Source organism: Macaca nemestrina, chromosome 9 (genome assembly GCF_043159975.1).
Source record: "Macaca nemestrina isolate mMacNem1 chromosome 9, mMacNem.hap1, whole genome shotgun sequence".
In the NCBI taxonomy this organism is placed as follows: domain Eukaryota; kingdom Metazoa; phylum Chordata; class Mammalia; order Primates; family Cercopithecidae; genus Macaca; species Macaca nemestrina.
Window position 1 is genome coordinate 113,933,665 of NC_092133.1, and position 20,026 is coordinate 113,953,690.

General features: G+C 45.4%; 1 protein-coding gene across 3 annotated transcripts in view; it reads left to right on the forward strand.

The window, feature by feature from the left end:
- The window catches only part of JCAD (junctional cadherin 5 associated), a 103,726-nt gene that overhangs the window by 40,052 nt on the left and 43,648 nt on the right, over window positions 1-20,026 (forward strand). The window contains exon 1 of one of the 3 annotated variants that reach the window (XM_011738330.2): window positions 17,095-17,224. The exons of the other annotated variants lie outside the window; for them this stretch is intronic. The gene's annotated coding sequence lies outside the window, so the exon portion shown is untranslated. Of the gene's footprint in view, window positions 1-17,094; window positions 17,225-20,026 lie in introns of those variants that run through there. 3 annotated transcript variants of the gene reach the window in all.

A 20,026-nucleotide genomic window follows, 5' to 3' on the forward strand; every position in this document is an offset into this window, starting at 1 on the left:
TTCATGGATATCAGCAAAACAAGAACAACCCTCCCTCATTTCAAATGCATTTTTCCCCTTCCTGCTCACATCACATTTTTCTAGTGCATTGCTTCAGAATCTGACAGCGTGAATTCTGACAGGTTGGCATCTGTTGGTGTTTGATGTTTGGCATTTCTGATGTGATACTGGCTTCATTTTATACAAGAATTTGTATTCAGCGTGGATGTAGCTTCCCAGGGTGGGTTAAAAAAGGGTAGGGCTTTGGACTGAAATCTAACAGTGGGAGGAAACCTTGGGTACACCAGCTCTTTAGCTGACTGTTAGCCCATTTATTAAATAGCAATTATCCTGTATCATTGGTACCAATGTGAATATTAAATCAATTGGGCCATTCCACAGAGTTGGACTAAAGCTACATGAAATGTCACCAGACCTACAGGTTGAATGAGAAGAGCATGTTGTTCCTAAATAACCCAACTAAACACATGTTGGAAGCAACTTGTAAGCTTATATGGGATGAACTTCCTCATAATGTCAAAGGGGAACTAGGATTGTATTGGATCCTCCATTCCTAAAGCTCATTTATTCTCTTCAGAAAGTAGGATAACTCCATAGTCTTTCATTTAGATTCCAAGGCCTTTTTCTTCATAGAAGAATAAGACGTTTCCTAGAATTCTACATATATTTCTAGATTGTGCAATCATAATTTAAACAAAATAATTAAACCCTTCAAAAACAAGTCTGGCCTGGCCTAGTGGCTCATACCTGTAATCCCAACACTTTGGGAGGCTGAGACAGGAGGATCACTTGAGACCAGGGTTGAAGATCAGCCTGGGCAACATGGTGAGACCCTGCCTATACAAAAATTTAAAAATTAGCCATATGTGGCAGCATGTGCCTGTAGTCCTAGCAACTCTGGAGGCTGAGACAAGAGGATCGCTTGAGCCCAGGAGGTTGAGGCTGCAGTGAGCTAAGATGGTGCCACCGCAGTCCAGCTTGGGTAACAGAGGGAGACCTTGTCTCTTATAAAAACAAAAAACAGTAGTATAACATGGGGGATGGAAAGGAGGTATTCCTTCCTATATCAGAAAGCAGTCCTGTGTGGGATGGTGGCCATGCCATAGGAAACACAGGCCTCATGGTCTCCTCTACCACTACCTACCTCTGAGGAGTATAACCACGTCTTCCAGACCCTTTTTAATTCTCCTTTCATCTACAGCCCTACCACACTGAAAGCACTCAATCTCCTCTGAATTCTCCTCCCATGAGGGGATCGCTGGCAGCTGGAGGTGAGCACAGCTGCAGGTCCTGTTGTCTCTGCCTAGAAGTCGTCATTGTGTGTTTAGGTGGGTGCAGAGCTGAGCACATTAGCACCAACCCTCATGACTCCCGATCTGTGAGGGGGATATTATCAGCTTGGCAACATATGGAAGCCAGGCCCGGATAGCTAGGTTGGCTGAGGATTTGAAATCACTGAATCTTTCAGTGAGTTTATAATATGGTCCCATTCCTCTCTGCTTGGCCAGTTGCCTGCTTGGCATCCTCCAATTAAACTTGGAAGACGTGGTGAAAGGAAGTGAAGTAATGTCTTAGCCACAGGTACAATGTGTGTCAATATCCAATGGAGGAGATGTAAATGTATCCTATATGCCTCAAAGAATACTCCGAATTTACCATCAGAGGGATATTTTGTCCATAGCATTTTTGCCAAGATTTCCAACACCAAGACTAGTCTTCTAAACTGTAAAAGCCAGCTTTTACTGCCCTCTTCACACACAGGTGTCACACACACATGCACATATGCACGCACATGCACTCACAGCCATATGCTCAGATTAAGCTCACATTTCCCGTTACATAAGAATCTTCTCATTAAAGTGTTATCTTGCAGTCTTGTGCTATCTGGGTTCCCTGACAGAATGGAAGTAGCTCTAAATACCCTGCCTTTTAGGAAATCTTGACCAAACACTTTATGTATTTCAATAGTTTTAAGAAGTCTAAATGCTTTGTTTTAACCTGAAAATGCACATACTATTTGCAGTACTATTACAGAAGGAAGTGGGGCGGGGGGGAGGGAGGGAAGGAAGGAAGGAAGGAAGGAAGGAAGGAAGGAAGGAAGGAAGGAAGGAAGGAAGGAAGGAAGGAAGGAAGGAAGGGACAATCTTGCTATCCTGTCCATTGCAAATGCTAAATGGAATGGTCCTTCTAAAATTTCTTAATCACCTTCCATCTCTGTAATATTTTTCCCACAAAAAGTAAATGAATATAGAAATAGTAACCCTCCATGTTCTCAGTAAATGAGGGAACAGCTCATTAGTTCTATTTAGTCCCCAGAAATGGAAGCCACCTCCCGTTTGTAGAGTACCATGATGTTCTCCAGGTGCTTTGCGTTTCTCTCATTCATTCTCACACAAACTTCATGGAGGGGGCAGCATAAGAACAGCTAATGCTTATAGAATGTTGGCTCTGTACTAAACGGTTTCACCAAACATCTAATTCTCATAACCAGACTGTGGATCATTATCATGTAAGGAACTGAGGCTGAGACATGAGGTCATTTGCTTGAAGACACACAATGAATGGCAGCATTGAGATCCAACGCAAATCTGTCTGACCCCAAAGCCTACGTACTTCTTCCTCTTCCGGGTTATGTTACCTCCTGATAAACAGGGAAATTGGGAAGCACTTTACTGTGAATACATTCAGCTCCCCAAATGGGGCCATCAATCACTTTGTAGTTCTTGAGATCTACAGGGCGAGTGACCAGGTGTTCCCAAGAGAACCTGTCCCTGTAAAGTGAATGTTAGTTAGTACTGGTCATGCCCCATGGCTCTCAAACTTTGGTGCACACTAGAATCAAAGAAATTGTGACTGGGTGCGGTGGTTCACGCCTGTAATCCCAGCACTTCAGGAGACCGAGGTGGACACAGGAGTTCGAAATCAGCCTGGTCAATATAGTAAAACCCTGTCTCTACTAAAAATACAAAAACTAGCCAGGTGTGGTGGCAGGCACCTATAATCTCATCTACTCGGAGGCTGAGGCAGGAGAATCTCTTGGAGGCGAAGGTTGCAGTGAGCTGAGATCGCGCCATTGCACTCCAGCCTGGTCGGCAGAGTGAGACTCTGTCTCAAAAAAAACCCCCAGAAATTGTTTAAGATTTGTGAGCCCTACCTCTAGCTTCCTAACCAATAATAACAGCCAACCAGTACTTCTTTTTCTTTTCAAATGATCCATAAATTTACTGATTTATAATTTCATAGATTCAGACTATGACATTTCCAGTCTTAGTTTATTTTGTGAGTAACTATTGTCATCAGATGTCTTCTATTAAAAACTTGCAATCTGGTGTGATGAATGAGATCTTTATGGATATACAAATGCTGCAGGAAGGCATAGACTTATATTGAGATACAGTAGACGTAGTGTCTAATAGAGCATAGAACATAAGATAAATCATGTAATCTGGAAAATGGGGATGTTACGTAAATACACATTACTGAAGAACAGAGAGTGTTAATTACGAACTAAAGGAATTTCATGGCCTCTCATCTTTTTCTTTCATTTCTTAGCTTCAGATGGCTTCTAATTTACATGCCTCTAATTTACATCCCTCTCCCCTCCTCCCTTCTTCCCGGCCCTGCCCTGCCCTTCCTTCTTTCCTTCCTTCCAGAATAGTATTACAAACAGCACGTGCCTTTTCAGGTTTTCTAAAAAAGCATTTAGACTTGGCCGGGCGCGGTGGCTCAAGCCTGTAATCCCAGCACTTTGGGAGGCCGAGACGGGCGGATCACAAGGTCAGGAGATCGAGACCATCCTGGCTAACATGGTGAAACCCCGTCTCTACTAAAAATACAAAAAACTAGCCGGGCGAGGTGGCGGGTGCCTGTAGTCCCAGCTACTCCGGAGGCTGAGGCAGGAGAATGGCGTGAACCCGGGAGGCGGAGCTTGCAGTGAGCTGAGACCCGGCCACTGCACTCCAGCCTGGGCGACAGAGCGAGACTCCGTCTCAAAAAAAAAAAAAAAAAAAAAAAAAAAAAAAGCATTTAGACTTAAAACTATTGAAATACCATAAAGTGTTCCGTCAAGATTTCCTGAGGTTAGGATTATAATCTCAGGTGAAGAGTTTTGAATGAACGGAGCTTATAATATTAACCTCTGTTCACCTGCCTTTATGAGGAAGAGGAGCATATTTTGTTTTCCCAAAGGGATAATGTATTAGTGTCAGAATTCCTTTTTATTGTGTTCATATCAATGTAGTTAGTGTTTCAAATCTACATGTAAAAAACTTGTCTTTTAACTTTACTTATTTATTTATTTATTTATTTTTGAGACAGAACCTCACTCTGTCTCCCAGGCTGGAGTTCAGCGGCGCGATCTTGGCTCACTGCAACCTCTGCCCCCCAGGTTCAAGCAATTCTCCTGCCTCAGCCTCTAGAGTAGCTGGACTAATTTTTGTACTTTTAGTAGAGACTGGATTTCACCATGTTGTCTAGGCTGGTCGCTAACTCCTGACCTTAGCTGATCTGCCCACCTCGGCCTCCCAAAGTGCTGGGAATACAGCTGTGAGCCACGGCACCTGGCCTTAACTTTTAAGTATATTTTCTTAAACATAGTCATTAAGCCCTTAAAATTGTACATCACATGGCTTGAAATCAGATTTACCATCCTGCAATGACTTCAGCATTAGAAGATTTTTGTCCTCACAGTCCGCAGTCTGTCACCATTTCCAGAGGTTCCCGCATGCTAGTGCCTCGTTGATACTACACTTCACTGGGAAGGGAGCCGGGAAAAGTAAAAACAACAATAATGATAATATTAGGACAATTTGTCATGTGAGGTCACAGCAAATAATTAGAAGAACTAGGAAATGTTCTTCTACATTTTTATTAATACTTTAGGTCGGGGCGTGGTGGGTCATGCCTGTAATTCCAGCACTTTGGGAGGCCGAGGCAAATGGATCACTTGAGGCCAGGAGTTCAAGACGAGCCTGGCTAATTATGGTGAAACCTGATCTCTACTAAAAACACAAAAATTAGCCAGACGTGGTGGCGCATGCCTGTAATCCCAGCTACTCGGGAGGCTGAGGCAGGATAATTGCGTGAACTTGGGAGGGGGAGGTTGCAGTGATCCCAGATCGCGCCACTGCACTTCAGCCTAGGTGATTTTTTTGAGACTCCGTCTCAAAAAAAAAAAAAAACTGTATTAATACTTTAATATATAAAATCCACCATAACCCCATATTTAGATGTGCCTACTGATAAACAGGCCCCTGGAAAATAAATAGGTAGCCCCTGACCCCAAATAAGGTAGTACTGCTTTAAAAAAGGTATTGGTTTTGTTTCTGAATAGCGTCTGTTCCAAGATGTATAAAACTATGGCTCCGGCATATGCTGTAGCTGCAGGGAAAAAAACTTGGGGTGGATTTAATGCTACATCTGTGACCAGTTAGTTATAGCAACCTACAGGTATTTGGTGGTTTCAACAAAAGTTCTAATACACATTCCAGGCATCCAGAACTATATGGAAGACTGTAAAAAGATGCGGACAAATAATTCATACATCCACTAATTTGAGACAACTAAAAAGTGCACGTAGTTCCCTGCTGACTTGAAAGTAGTGCTCAATTCATTCTTTTACAAGGAAGTTGCTGTGGGTACCCACGCAAGAATGGAGCCTCTAGGGATGGCAAGTGCAGATGACACAGGACATCCTGCTGGATCTTATCAGCGCCGACTGGGAAAAATGCATTAAATTAGCAGGGCAGGGCGGGAGGGGGTCGGAGAAAGGAAACATTGCAACAGTTACCAGGGCCTCAGAGACACTGACCAATTGTTCCAGCTAGATAAGACACTGGCTTTGGACTTTCACAGTTATTTTTCAACTGTGGCTGATAAGCTGACTTTCATTTGATTTATTTTCTTTTCTCGGACTTGTATTTCATGTTTACGGGTGGCCTTCCTACAAACCACTAATTATCCTCTGTAGTCGCTCTTATTTGCACAGTTTGATTGATTTGCTTTAGAAGTTTTGATTTTTGTGGGATTAAACAAAACACACAAATAGCATGCCATCTGCTTGATATACATGTCATTCAGGTCCATAAGAGGCTAACCAATGAGTTTTGGGATGGTTAGCTGGGTTTAAGTTAGAACACAGAAAAAGCAGAAATAAAACTCCCAACAGATTTAAAACAAATTGACAAAGAATTCAAGAGAGCCTAGACATTTTCTAACATTTTCTGGCTATTTTCTTTTTCTTCAGACAGGGTCTCACTCTGTTGCCCAGGTTGGAGTGCATTGGTGCAATCACAGCTCACTGCAACCTTGACATCCCAGGCTCAAGCGATCCTCCTTCCTTGGCCTCTTGAGTAGCTGGGACTACAGGTGCATGCCACCATGCCTATAGGCACGTCTAAATATGGGGTTGTGGTGGATTTTATATATTAAAGAATTAATACAGTGTTTTTTGGGGGGTTTTCTAGTTGTTGTTTATTTGAGACAGAGTCTCACTCTATCGCCCAGGCTGGAGTGCAGTGGTGTGATCTCAGCTCATGGCAACCTCTGACTCCCGGGTTGAAGCCATTCTCCTGCCTCAGAATTAACAGTGGCTAATTTTTTTTTTTTTTTTTTTGTAAATTTTCTGTAGAGATGGGGGTTTTGCTATGTTGCCCAGACTGGTCTCGAACTCCTGGGCTCAAGCAATCCTCCTGCCTCATCCTCCCAAAGTGTTGGGATTACACGTATGAGCCACTGCGCCTGGCTGTTCTGGTCATTTTGCCTCATTCCTTTGGTCACCCCCAGTTCTCAGCTAATGCTTTGGCCCTCACTCCTATGGTGAAGAGTCCCCACTCAGGATTTCCACAATGTGAGCTGAAGGGACCATTTCCACTTCAGAGGTATTCAAAAATTCTATTCAACAGACATGTTTCATCTACCTGTCCAAAGGTATGGTGCTAGGCTGTGGTCAACGGAGAAGTTGATTTGTGCCTGGGTCGTAGTTTATAAAGGTGACTAAGTGACATCTGAGAGGCCAATGCTATTGAAAGCAAAGATTAAAGTTACTCACAGTTGACCTATAAACAAGAGGCATCTCAGGCCATGCAAAGCCTGGGGTAAGCACCAGTGCTGGTCAGGAGGCAGAAAGGAGTCAGAAGTCTTTGGCCACAGCCATTACTGGGATTTTCACAGGAAAGGCAAGGAGAGACAAGGGAAAGAGCCTAGAAATGGCCGGTTGGAATAATTCCAGTGGCTTTGGGACACTGTTATCCCTAGTTGTCTGGGACCTGGCCCTGGGTTGATTCAGGGCTGGGAAAATACTGGCTTGCGTGAAAGAGTCAGATAAGGAGGTGGTTGAGAGAGCAGGCTCTGGATCACAGGGGAGGTGTGAGTAACCTTGGCTGTTAGTTTGGTCCTGTGATTAATGAAGGCCAAATAAACAAACTAAGTCTAAACTAAGAAAACACAGTTAGGGCAGGGATGAACAATGTCTTCCAACAGGTATTTGGAATCCAGTAGCTGAATCAAGAATCATGTAAGCAAATCCAAGATATACCCTGATAAATGCAGTACTGCACCAGCAGCTTCAATGTGTAATGGGAGTTTGAGGGAGGCAGGTGACTAATGAAATGGAAAGTTTTATTTCATGGGAGATTTACATCCTTTTTTTTTTGAGACAGAGTTTTGCTCTTTCGCCCAGGCTGGAGTGAAGTGGCACAGTCTTGGCTCACTGCAACCTCCGCTTCCTGGCTTCAAGAGATTCTCCTGCCTCAGTCTCCCAAGTAGCTGGGATTATAGACACCCACCACCATGCCCGGCTAATGTTTTGTATTTTTAGTAGAGATGGGGTTTTGCCATATTGGCCAGGCTGGTCTCGAACTCCTGACCTCAAGTGATCCACCTGCCTCGGCCTCCCAAAGTGCTAGGATTACAGGCCTGAGCCATCGTGCCCAGCCATACATCCTCTTTTACACTTAACTAGAAGAACCACCATCATGCACTGCATAATACTTCAGCCAACCATGGACCACATCTACGGTGGTGGTCTCATAAGATTATAATATTGTATTTTTACTGTACCTTTTCTATGTTTAGGTACACAAATAACACTGTGTTACAATTGCCTGCAGTATTGAGTAGAGTCACTTGCTGCATGGTTTGCAGCCTAGGATCAATAGGCTATAGCATGTAGCCTAGGTATGTAGTAGGCTACACCACCTAGGTTTGTGTAAGTGTACTCTAGGATGTTTGCACAACAATAAAATCACCTACCACCACAATTCTCAGAATGTATTCTCATCATTAAGTGTGCATGACTGTACTTCAAAACCATACAACCCTGCTAATAAGTGCTACCCTTTTGTACATGGAAGGACGTAAGTCAAGGCCTAGCCTAGTGCCTGGTACATAAGAAACATTAAAACAAAGGTAGTTCTCAGCCAGTTGCGGTGGCTCAGGTCTGTAATCCCAGCACTTTGGGAGGCCAAATTGGGAGGATCACCTGAGGTCAGGAGTTTGAGACCAGCCTGGCCAATATGGTGAAGCCCTGTCTTACTAAAAATACAAAAAATTAGCTGGGTGTGGTGGCACACGCCTGTAAACCCAGCTACTAGGGAGGCTGAGGCAGGAGGATTGTGTGATCCTGGGAGGTGGAGGTTGCAGTAAGCCAAGATTGTGCCACTGCACTCCAGCCTGGGCAACAGAGCAAGACCTTGTCTCAAAAAAAAAAAAAAGTAGTTCTCATCTCTCCCTCCCACCTTGATGTCATTTTTGTATTGCTAGACATTACTGACTTAATAAAAGCCTGATACACCATTCTCTCCCCAAATGGAAGCATTCTTTTCACAATTAATGTAGTTCATAGTTATTTGCATAGTTCTTTTTTTTTTTTTTTTTTTTTGAGACAGAGTCTTGCTGTTTTGCCCAGGTTGGAGTGCGGTGGCATGATCATGGCTCACTGCAGCCTTGAACTCTTAGGCCTAAGCAATCCTCCCACCTCAGCCTCCTGAGTAACCGGAACTATAGGCATGTACCACTATACCTGGCTATTAATTTTTATTTTTTAGTGTTTTGGAAACAGGGTCTCACTCCGTTGCCCAGGTTGGAGTGCAGTGATGCCATCTTGGCTCACTGCAACCTCTGCCCCCTGGGTTCAAGTGATTCTTGTGCCTCAACCTCCCGAGTAGCTGGGACTACAAGCATATATTTTTTAGTAGAGAAGGGATTTCACCATGTTGGCCAGGCTGGTCTCGGACTCCTGACCACAAGTGATCTGCCTGCCTCAGTCTCTCAAAGTGCTGCAATTACAGGTGTGAGCCACGGAGCCCGGCCTATCTCCCATTTTAAAAACAAAAAGTCATATGGGGTTTAAAAATGCTTGGGTTAATTTTGATTCATTCTTGATTAGCAGGTATGGAATGGTGGGAGAGGCAGCCCAGGGGGTGCCCACGTCTGGACCACTCCGGTGCTGGCCACACCCCTGTCTACTTGAAGTCACATTGGCATCCCCCCGGTACCAGCGGGATCCCTGACAGCCACTGCCATTCCTTGGAGGGCACAATGAAATCACCTAACAACACAATTCTCAGAACGTATTCTCATCATTAAGTGATGCATGACTGTGCTTCAAAACCATAAAACCCTGCTAATAAGTGCTACCCTTTTGTACATGGACGGACATAAATCAAGGCCCACTTGAGGGGTTTCCTTATGAATTTGACAAAAAATTTTATAAACTGCAGGCAGGGGGAAGGTTGGAATGTCTGTCTACCACTAGTAAATAGCAGCTCTTTGCTATGGTGAGCATGACAGAGAAGTTGTTTTCCATTAATATGTGGCTTTATGTGAGAACAAGCTGACATGAGGAGAGCAATCAATTAGAAATGATTTTTCTCATGCAGTAACTATGCAGATTCAATCTCCTCACAGTGGAGGTATAGGATTGAAAAACTGTCACTCTCTTCTTGGTCCCCGGCGTTGTAGGTTTTGTTTCAGTTAGTGTCAAATCTTCTAAGCCAACAGCAAACATCTAATGCACTTGATTTGTGAAGGACGTTGTTATGTGACTCCCCATCATCATACAATGATGTCGACGGCTGCTGTCTTTGCACTGTATACTATGTGTCAATCAATCCATTCCTCTCTTGACACACATTATTTCTATTTATTGTGCTTCATCCCTGCTTCGCACACTGTACTGTATGTGAGAATCACCTGGGCATTTCCTTAAAGTACACATTCCAGGATCTCAGTGGTAGAACTTAGAAATTCTGATTGCATCGGTTTGATGAGGTCCAGGAATTTGGCCTTTAGTCAACTCTCCCTCCCCCAGTTGGTCCTGGTGTAGGTGGTCCATGGAGCAGACTTTGAGAAACAGATTTCTAGTTCTTGGTTACAAATAATTATGCAGGGCTGGGCATGGTAGCTCATGCCTCTAATCCCACTACTTTGGGAGGCCAAGGTGGTAACTTTGCTTAAGCCCAGGAGTTCAAGACCAGACTGGGCAACACAGGGAGAGCCCGTCTCTACAGAAGATACAAAAATTAGCTGGGCATGGTGGTGTGTGTCTATAGTCCCAGTTACTTAGGAGGCTGAGGGAGGAAGATGGCTTGAGCCCAGGAGGTCAAGGCTGCAGTGAGCTGTGATTATACCACTGCCCTCCAGCCTCAATGACAGAGTGATAGCTCATGTCAAAATATATATATATATATATATATATATGCAGTATAGTCTGTGAATTAATATAAAGCATAGCAATAACTACAAACAAGTTTTATTAGCATTTGTTGACATAAAATCCTTTCTAGATTTTTTTCAATGTGACATCTTTTTATTTATTTATTTAATACATATTAGATGTAGATATTTTCAGGATCCATGTCATAATCTGATAAACTCATATAATCAAATCAGGGTAATAGGAACATCCATCACTTTAAATATTTATCTTTTCTTTAAGCTAAGGACATTCAAAGTATTCTCTTCCAGCTATTTTGAAATGAACAATTGGTTAATGTTAACATAGATACCTACTGATGTATCAAATGCCAGGTCTTAATTCTTCTAAGTGTGTATTTGTACCCATTAATCAGTTTCTCTTTATCCAAATCCTTCTCGGCCTCTGGTACCCACCAATCTACTCTCTATCCTCACGAGATCCTTGACAGTTTCCATGTAACCACCATTGCCCGACTTTCTAAAACAAGCCAACAAAAGAGACCTCAAGGTTTTATTGAGAATGTGGGACTTTGGCTGGGCACGGTGGCTCACGCCTGTGATCTCAGCACCTTGGGAGGATGAGGTGGGTGGATCACGAGGTCAGGAGTTCGAGACCAGCCTGACCAATATGGTGAAACCCCGTCTCTACTAAAAATACAAAAATTATCCAGGCGCGGTGGTGTGTGCCTATAATTCCAGCTATTCAGGAGGCCGAGGCAGGAGAACTGCTTGAACCCGGGAGGTGGAGGTTGCAGTGAGCCGAAATTGTGCCACTGCACTCCAGAAGAGAATGTGGGGTTTTTTTGGTCAATGGGTACAAAGTTTCATTTAGGAGGAATAAGTTCTGGTGTTCTATCACACAGAAGGGTAACTGCAGCTAAGAAGTATATTGTATATTTCAAAATTGCTAGAAGAGAGGATTTTGAATGTTCTCAACACAAAGAAATGGTAAATGTATAAGGTGATGGTGTATTAGTCCTTCCGTTGCTTATAACAGAATACCTGCAGGTGGGTCATTTATAGAGAAAAGAAATTTCTTGGCCGGGCGCGGTGGCTCAAGCCTGTAATCCCAGCACTTTGGGAGGCCGAGACGGGCGGATCACGAGGCCAGGAGATCAAGACCATCCTGGCTAACACAGTGAAACCCCGTCTCTACTAAAAAAATACAAAAAACTAGCCGGGCGAGGTGGCGGGCGCCTATAGTCCCAGCTACTCGGGAGGCTGAGGCAGGAGAATCACGTAAACCCGGGAGGCGGAGCTTGCAGTGAGCTGAGATCCGGCCACTGTACTCCAGCCCGGGAGACAGAAGTGAGACTCCGTCTCAAAAAAAAAAAAAAAAAAAAAGAAATTTCTTGCAGTTACAGAAATTTATTTCTTACAGCTGAGAAGTCCAAGGTCAAGGGGCTGCCTCAGGTAAGAGCTTTCTTGCAGTTGGGGGCTCTGCAGAGTCAACCTAACCTATAGGGCATCACATGGTGAGGGGCTGAGCGTGCTCACGTGCTAGCTCATGTCTCTCTTCTTCTTCTTATAAAGCCACCAGTTCCCCGCCATGATAACCCATTAATTCATTAACCCATTAATCTATTAATCCATGAATAGATTAATTAATCTATGAATAGATGAATAGATTAATCCAAGGCAGAACCTTCATGATCCAATGATCTCTTAAAGATTCCATTTCTTGGGCCAGGTGCAGTGGCTCATGCCTGTAATCCCAGCACTTCAGGGAGGCTGAGGCAGGCAGATCACGAGGTCAGGAGTTCGAGACCAGCCTGGCCAACATGGTGAAAACCCATCTCTACTAAAAATGCAAAACGTCTCTGGGCGCGATGGCGCTTGTCTGTAATCCCAGCTGTTCAGGAGGCTGAGGCAGGAGAATTGCTTGAACCCTGGGCACAGAGGTTGCAGTGAGCCGAGACGGCGACACTGCACTCCAGGCTGGGCGACAGAGCAAGACTCTGTCTTGAAAAAAAAAAAAAAAGATCCCATCTCTCGACACTGCCACATTGGGGATTAAGTTTCAACATGAGTTTTGGAGGAAACAAATATTCAAACTATAGCAGATGGATATGCTAAACACCCTGATTTAACTATTACACAATGTATACAAGTATCAAAACATCACAGTGTACCCCATAAATAGGTACAATTATTATATGTCAATGAAGACAACAAATTAATTTTTTTTTAAAAAAAGAGCATTAATCTTTTTAAAAATGAGAACTGGTAGTGTCTTTACAGACTAAGAAAAACAAAATCAATATCTAAATCAGTTAAAGGAAACCTTATAGTCTACAGAGAAGGGCCCTAAAGCAGGGAGGGAGGAGGGTTACTCTAGGTCCTTGAACAGGCAGTAAGTTAGAGAAACAAGATCTTGGCTTTTACTTTTTTTCTTTCTTTAAGCAGGCTGTTAAGCATTATTTCTCTGGTTACTGCACATCTGCCCAATGACTCAATAATCCAAGTTCCTTCCTGAGTCTGTGAAATCCCTTCTCCAGGACTCAAGAAAGGCGGGGACATTGGGCATCCGGGGCTGGCTCTTGGCACATTCTCCCAGGACTGTGCCAGACTTCTAACAGTTTCATGTTAAATGCTGTTTTCAATCATAGTTTATATTTTACATCACATAAGCGATAGGTATTTTTTTCCTGTGTTTATATCTCCCAAGATCAAGTAGGCGGAAGCAAGAGACCCAAATTGCAGGAAAGTGGGAGTGGGTAGGGATAACGGGCAGGAGGTTACGCTGGTTTCTCTCACGTCTTGCCCACCATCCCTTGTCCATGTACTGGCGAATGGTGTGGAAACTGGTCCAGTGGATTTTCCTCACTACCTTTTATCTTTATTATCTTCCTACATTTATAATTAATCACCTGTTCATACTTATGCATCTTTTCAACCTTACTCTCTGATATGGTTTGGCTCTGTGTCCCCACCCAAATCTCACCTTGGGTTGTAATAGTCCTTATGTGTTGTGGGAGCGACCCAGTGGGAGGTAATTGAATCATGGGGGCAGGTTTTTCCCATGCTGTTCTCGTGATAGTGAATAAGTCTCATGAGATCTGATGGTTTTATAAAGGGGAGTTCTCCTGCACATGCCCTCTTGCCTGCTGCCATGTAAGACGTGTGTTTGCTTCTCCTTTGCCTTCCACCATGACTGTGATGCTCCCACCATGATTGTGATGCCTCCCTAGCCATGTGAAACTGAGAGTCCATTAAACCTCTTTCCTTAATAAATTACCCAGTCTTGGGTATGTATTTATTAGCAGCATGGGAACAGACGAATACACCCTCTTTCCTGTTTGTTAATTCTATTCCCAGATCTTTAGAAAAACTTTCCACCTTTCTGCTTGCCCCTGTCCCCACATCCCCAGCCTCACTACCATCTTCTCTTCCCATCTTTTCATTCTACTTCTTCATTTGAAATGGTTTTAGTCATGCCAGGAAAACATTAGAGCAGGGCTAGGGATACATCAGTACTGAGGAAAGACGGAAGCCAAACATTTTGAAATGAGGATGTTAGGATAAAGAACAGGGTCAAGAAACCACAAGCATCTTGAAATTGTGAAGTCATCTTCTCTAGAATCTCCAGTATTTCAATCCCATTACATTCCCCTAATCGAATCTGCCTTTGCCAGCCTTTCTGCTAAAATACAATTTCTTATTAAACTTGATTTGGTTTGGTTTAGCTTAGCTCCTAGCATTGAATCAGCGTTGTTTTCTGATTTACTGCAACTCTTCTGTTTTTTTTGCAACTCTGCAGCACTTAGGTACATTATAAAACTTCCATGGGGTTGACCCAGAAACCCAACAATATGACATTGTTCTATGGGAAAACACATCCTAATATCAATTCACTGGCTGATAAATGTTCTAGCAGGAATACTTGGCTCCCTAGGTGTCTGCACCACGCTGGGCACATAGAGGTGCTCCACCCCAGCACAAAGTTATTTCATTGAGTTGGCAAATTGAGGAGAAACAGGAATTCTATAAGTCACAGAAGCAATCCATCATTGAATGATGCTTTTTTGACAAGAATATCACTGCTGTTAATAACTGTGACTTCCCAGAAAAAAAAAAGAAAAAAAAAACTTCTGCATTTCCTTTTTTATCTTTTAAATTTTGTTGAATCCTATTTCCCCAGCCTTTGTGTCTCCCCCTAGCCACAGCCCACTTGTCCTTCAAAGTCTTCCCTGGTGGCTCCAACCCAAATAACAATAGCAGTGCAAGTGCTAATGGTAGTAGCTACCATTTTCTCTCTCTCTTTCTTTCTTTCTTTCTTTCTCTTTCTTTCTTTCTTTCTTTCTTTCTTTCTTTCTTTCTTTCTTTCTTTCTTTCTTTCTTTCTTTCTTTCTTTCTTTCTTTCTTTCTTTCCTTCTTTCTTTCTTTCTTTCTCTCTCTCTCTCTCTCTCTCTCTCCTTTTTTTTTCTTGAGACAATCTCACTCTATTGCCCAGGCTGGAGTGCAGTGGCACAATCCTGGCTCACTGCAACCTCCACCTCCCGGGTTCATGTGATTCTCCTGCCTCAGCATCCCTAGTAGCTGGGATTACAGGCACCTGCCACCACTCCCGACTAATTCTGTATTTTTGGTAGAGATGGGGTTTCACCATCTTACCCAGGCTGGTCTCGAACTCCTGACCTCAGGTGATCTGCCTGCCTTGGCCTCCCAAAGTGCTGGGATTACAGGTGTGAGCCACCATGCCTGGCCACCATTTTCTTCACTGTTACATGTACCTGAACTAAGTGATAAGAAGGCATCATCTCATTGAATTATCATGACTCTCCTATGAGATGCAAACCATCATTACCCCACTTTGTTAGAGAGGAAAGTGAGGCTAACAGAAGTAAAGTATCACATCTAGAAAGTAGCAGAGAAGCCAAGCCCAGGACCCGAGCTACCTGGCTCTTGAGTCCCTGATCACGCTGCCTGCTCCCATCACCGCCATCTGGTTTCCTCCCATGCACTCCTGATAATGCACAATACAACACTACATTGTTCATTATTTTCCAGCAATAGTGTGTTTAGCTTTTATGCTCTGTTAGATTATATGTTGCTACTAACCATGAGGAACATACAATTCAAGAGAACAAAGAAACGACCTTGCTCTGGTGGTTCAGAGCAAGGGTCTTGGGCTAGATTCTGCAGCTTGCCATCTGTGCCCTTCCCTGAGCCTGTTCCTCATCTGTAAAGTGGTGCCCACATCATCAAACTGTGATGAGGATTAAAAGAAATAATGCATAGGAAGGGCTGAGACATGGTGATAGAGCAAAAAACGTTAGTTATTGGTGTTTTGACAGCAAATACGGTCCTAAAATCATGATGTGGCTAAGTAGTTTTCTGAAAACTCATTTGGCAAGGTCACCAGTCTGCTGTGCCATCCATGTTTTGTCTAGGTGGACTTAACTAATATTCCCTGTCTCTCCCCAATGCATCAGCAATATTTCACATTTTTTGTCTTCTGTCTGCCTTCCAAAATTATGAAAACGTTTGCCCTGAGCACACCCAGGCAGCAGTCTAATCTTTCTGCCCCTTCCCGCTGTAACAGAAACATGGAGTGGGTTTGGTGTCAGGAAACGTTCATTCTGGTCTGAACTCTCCCACTGCCCTCCTATCTCCCCTCCTACCCCTGCCCTGTAGGCAAATCCTACTCCTGGCATCAGTTTCCTCCTCTGCCACAGGAGAGGATGGGCCAGCTGATCTGAAGGTGGCTTCCAGCGCATTAGTTGACTCGAAGACTTTTTTTTTTTAAGAAGTATATCTCAAGCTGTTGTCACCATCACTGTTTCCTTCTCTTCATAATATCAATGTGTTATGTGGGTGCGTTTGTGTGTGTGTGTGTATAGCTGTACTGTGTTCCTGCGTATGTATGTATATGTGCCAGTGTGTTTGGCTGCATCTGTGTGTGACTGTGTATGGGTGTTTTTGTGTGCACCTGCGTCTGACTGTATATGAGTGTGTCTGTGTGCACTTGTCTGTGACTGTGTGTTTGTGTGCATCTGTGTGTCCTGTATCTGTGTGTGTGCCTGTTTCCTGTAAGTGTGTTTGTGTGCATCTGTGTGTGGGTGTATATGAGTGTGTTTGCATACATCTTTGTGTGTTTGTGTGTAACTGTGAGTGTATATGAATATGTTTGCTTTGTGTGTATCTGTGAGAGTGTGTGTGTCTTTGGACATTTCCACAGGGTTGACGTGGCCCAAACCCAAGTGACAAGAAAAGAGGGAAGGGTGGTCAGCCTACTTGTGCCTTCCGCGGGACCCACGCGGGCAGACCCCCGAAAGCCTAGGAAGATCCTGGCCTGGATACCGCACTCAGCGCAAAGGAGGCAGCCCCGGGCGGTGGGCGGGGCGGACCCGGGCGGTGGGCGGGGCGGGCCCGGGCGGTGGGCGGGGCGGGCCCGGGCGGTGGGCGGGGCGGACGGCGGTGCTCCGGGCATGCTCGGCCTCGGCGGCTGCAGGCGGGGCGGGTCGCGCTGGTCCCCGGCCGGCCGGAGCGGCGGCGGCGGCGCGAGGCGGCATGAGGGAGCCGCTCGGTAAGTCCCAGCGTCTAACCCTCCTGGCTCCCACCGTCCATTAGGGCCGCTCCCACGGCGCTTCGCTGGCCTCACCCACAGCCTCCCGCACTCCCCCCAACTTCTCAAGCTGGGACGTCGCTCCGGTCCCAGCCACCCCGGCGGTGGGGGGTGTCCGCACACCCAGTCGCAGCCCCTCCTGGGCCCCCTGCACGGTGCCTGGCCCCGCAGCCTCGGGGTGGAGGGCGCCTGCCAGCCCGGGAGGGGTGTCCCCTCCCCTCAGGTGCCCTGCTCTGGGCGCGGGGGTCCCGGGGCGGGCACTGCGGGCCGCGGCTGGCGTTAGCGCTCGCGTCGCCCCTCGGCGCGCGGAAGGCCTGGGGGGCCGGGGTCACTCACTTCCCTCTCGAAGTCGCCCTCCCCAGCCTGTGTCCAACCCCTCCCGCGCCCTCGCGCCCTCGCGCCCCGACCTCGCGGACCTCACCCCGGAGCTGACAGCCGCTGCGCTGGGTCCCCGAGGTCCCAGTTCCCACGCTGCCCGGGCAGTCTGGACTGCCCTGGACGGTGGGGGCTCCTGCGGCGGCCCCGCTCCCGCTCCTGCTCCCGCTCCGGTCTCTGCGCGGTCTGCGCTGGGGATTAGGGCGCTAATCGCGGCTGCCTCCCAGCGAGTGCGGCTCCGGGCTGCGCGTGGGGTGGGAGAAGGGCAGGAGCCCTGCCTAGGAGTGCTGTAAATCCCCTTAATCAGCTCATTTATGGGATCTGGAGCCCGCCCACCCAGGGTCTCTGAGCTCAGATCTCCGCGGGCACCCTCTGCTTCCCCCATCTCCAGTCGGGGTCCGTTCACCCCCAAAACGCCAGGGTTTACCTCGATGCCCTGGCCACAGTGGAGCCCAGCACTAGCAGCTAAACGGGCCCCTCTCGCTTCCTATCAAGAAGCGGAGCGCCTGGGATTCTTCTGGGCGTTTGTAAAGAAGCTGTGATTTCACTACTGAAGAAAAAAATAAAAATGAGAACTTCAGGCCAGCACTACCTGGGCATGCCCTGGTGTTTGGTCATCCACGCGCTTCAGGACTAGAGGCCTTGGTGGAATTAGCTTGGGCACATCACCTCCCCACACCCACACCCACTGTACCACCCCCGCACCCACTCCACCCGCCTCACGTGTCCTCATTCCCTCCCCAAATCCAGTAGCTTGGTCTTAGTCTTGGGGAGAGGGGTGGGGCAGTGCAGACCACAACTCCCAGGGTTTCCTGTCCTGACAGTTTAATGTGATGTTTCTCCCACAACTTGTTTTCCTACTCCAGCCTTTTGTCTTTTCAGATTTACAAGGAATAGACATCCCAGAGATTGAGGGCTAGGGTTGCAAAATACAGAGATTTGGGGGAAGGGGCCTGACGGGTAGGATTCAGGCAGCCAGAAATGCTCTGGCAAAAAAAGGCAGTCTGCATGGTGTAAACTGAGGGTCATGGGCTGTACAGGTAAAACTTTGGGAATGTCAGTTCATTTTAGAATTTTAAGACCACCCAGCAAAGCAAGAATGCATACAGGCTTTTTTGGAAATCATATGCAGATTCTATTTCATGGGACTTGTGTTGGTTTTCGTGTGAAATTGGGAGTTTGGTAAAGTCGTTTGGTTTTCCATAAGGTTCTGTGGATTGGGACTTAATTATTTACCTTGACATTAGGCGTCTGATTCTTAGTCACCAGTTTAACAATCTTCCTAAAGTCTCTAAGTGTCACTCTGGGCATGCAGCATGTAGCAAACTGTTAGTCCGCCTGGAGTGGGCGAGCAAATATTTGTTGAACAGAGGCCTTTAATCTGCTGGGCCTTCCTCCTGTAAAACTTCACCCTTTGCTGCAGAGACTGGAAGGTCAGGCCCTTGGCAGGCCCAGGAGAATTAGGGGATTTGGGTGGGTGGAGAAAGCCTGTTTCAGGAAAAAAGAAGTTTGGCCTGAGTGTCCACATGCTCTGGACGACTTGACAAAGTCATCAGGGTTATCTAATAACTCATCTGAGTGGTCACAGATTCCAGAAGCCTGTGGTCTATTGTTCGGCAGCTATAAAATGTAACAGGGTTGGAGGTATACAAGGAAAATAAATAAGGACCAGTTTTTTCACTTAAAAAAAGTAAATATGAAAAGATTCTTGTAGTCTAATTTTTAACATGCAATTTAAAAATAAATCCTAGAAATGTTATCAGTACAGAAAGCCCAGAAGTCTGTGGCTCCCCCAGGTTCTCACTGGCCAGTTTGGGAGGACAGTAAACACCAGTCATCCTTAGGAGTCCGGAGTTTTTCTTTTAATGAGCTTGGCGAAACTCCATGCTAATTAATCTGGAGAGAGTTTAGAACACAGAGCGTTGGAGTGAAACAATTGTTCTATTGTGGTTTTTATTTTGATAAGCAAAGACTCTGTCTGAAGTCCTCTGGGCCTATGGCTGAACCCATTACTGCAGTTTACTTGGGTTTTTAACAGATGTTGTTTTTACCCCTTTGGATGAGAAGGGTTATCTCTCTCATTAAAACCTTGCTCTTGTGCTTTGTTTCAAGGGCCTGCTGATTGAAGGAATGTTGAGGTCCACTGACTTACAAATGCCAGCAGCCCAGGGAGGGGAGAGGTTGGGCTTTGATATATTCTTTAAACACTAAATGGTGTTTAGAAAAATACAGGAACCCCTCCCCCAGATACTAAAACCTCAATTATCTTGATTTGAATTGAAGGTGTCTTGTTAAAAATTTGGATTATCTAGAACTAAGTATCTTTCCCAACAACTTTCTATACATACGCTTGGGAATAGCCTGGCTAAATAGCCTGGCAGATTTATT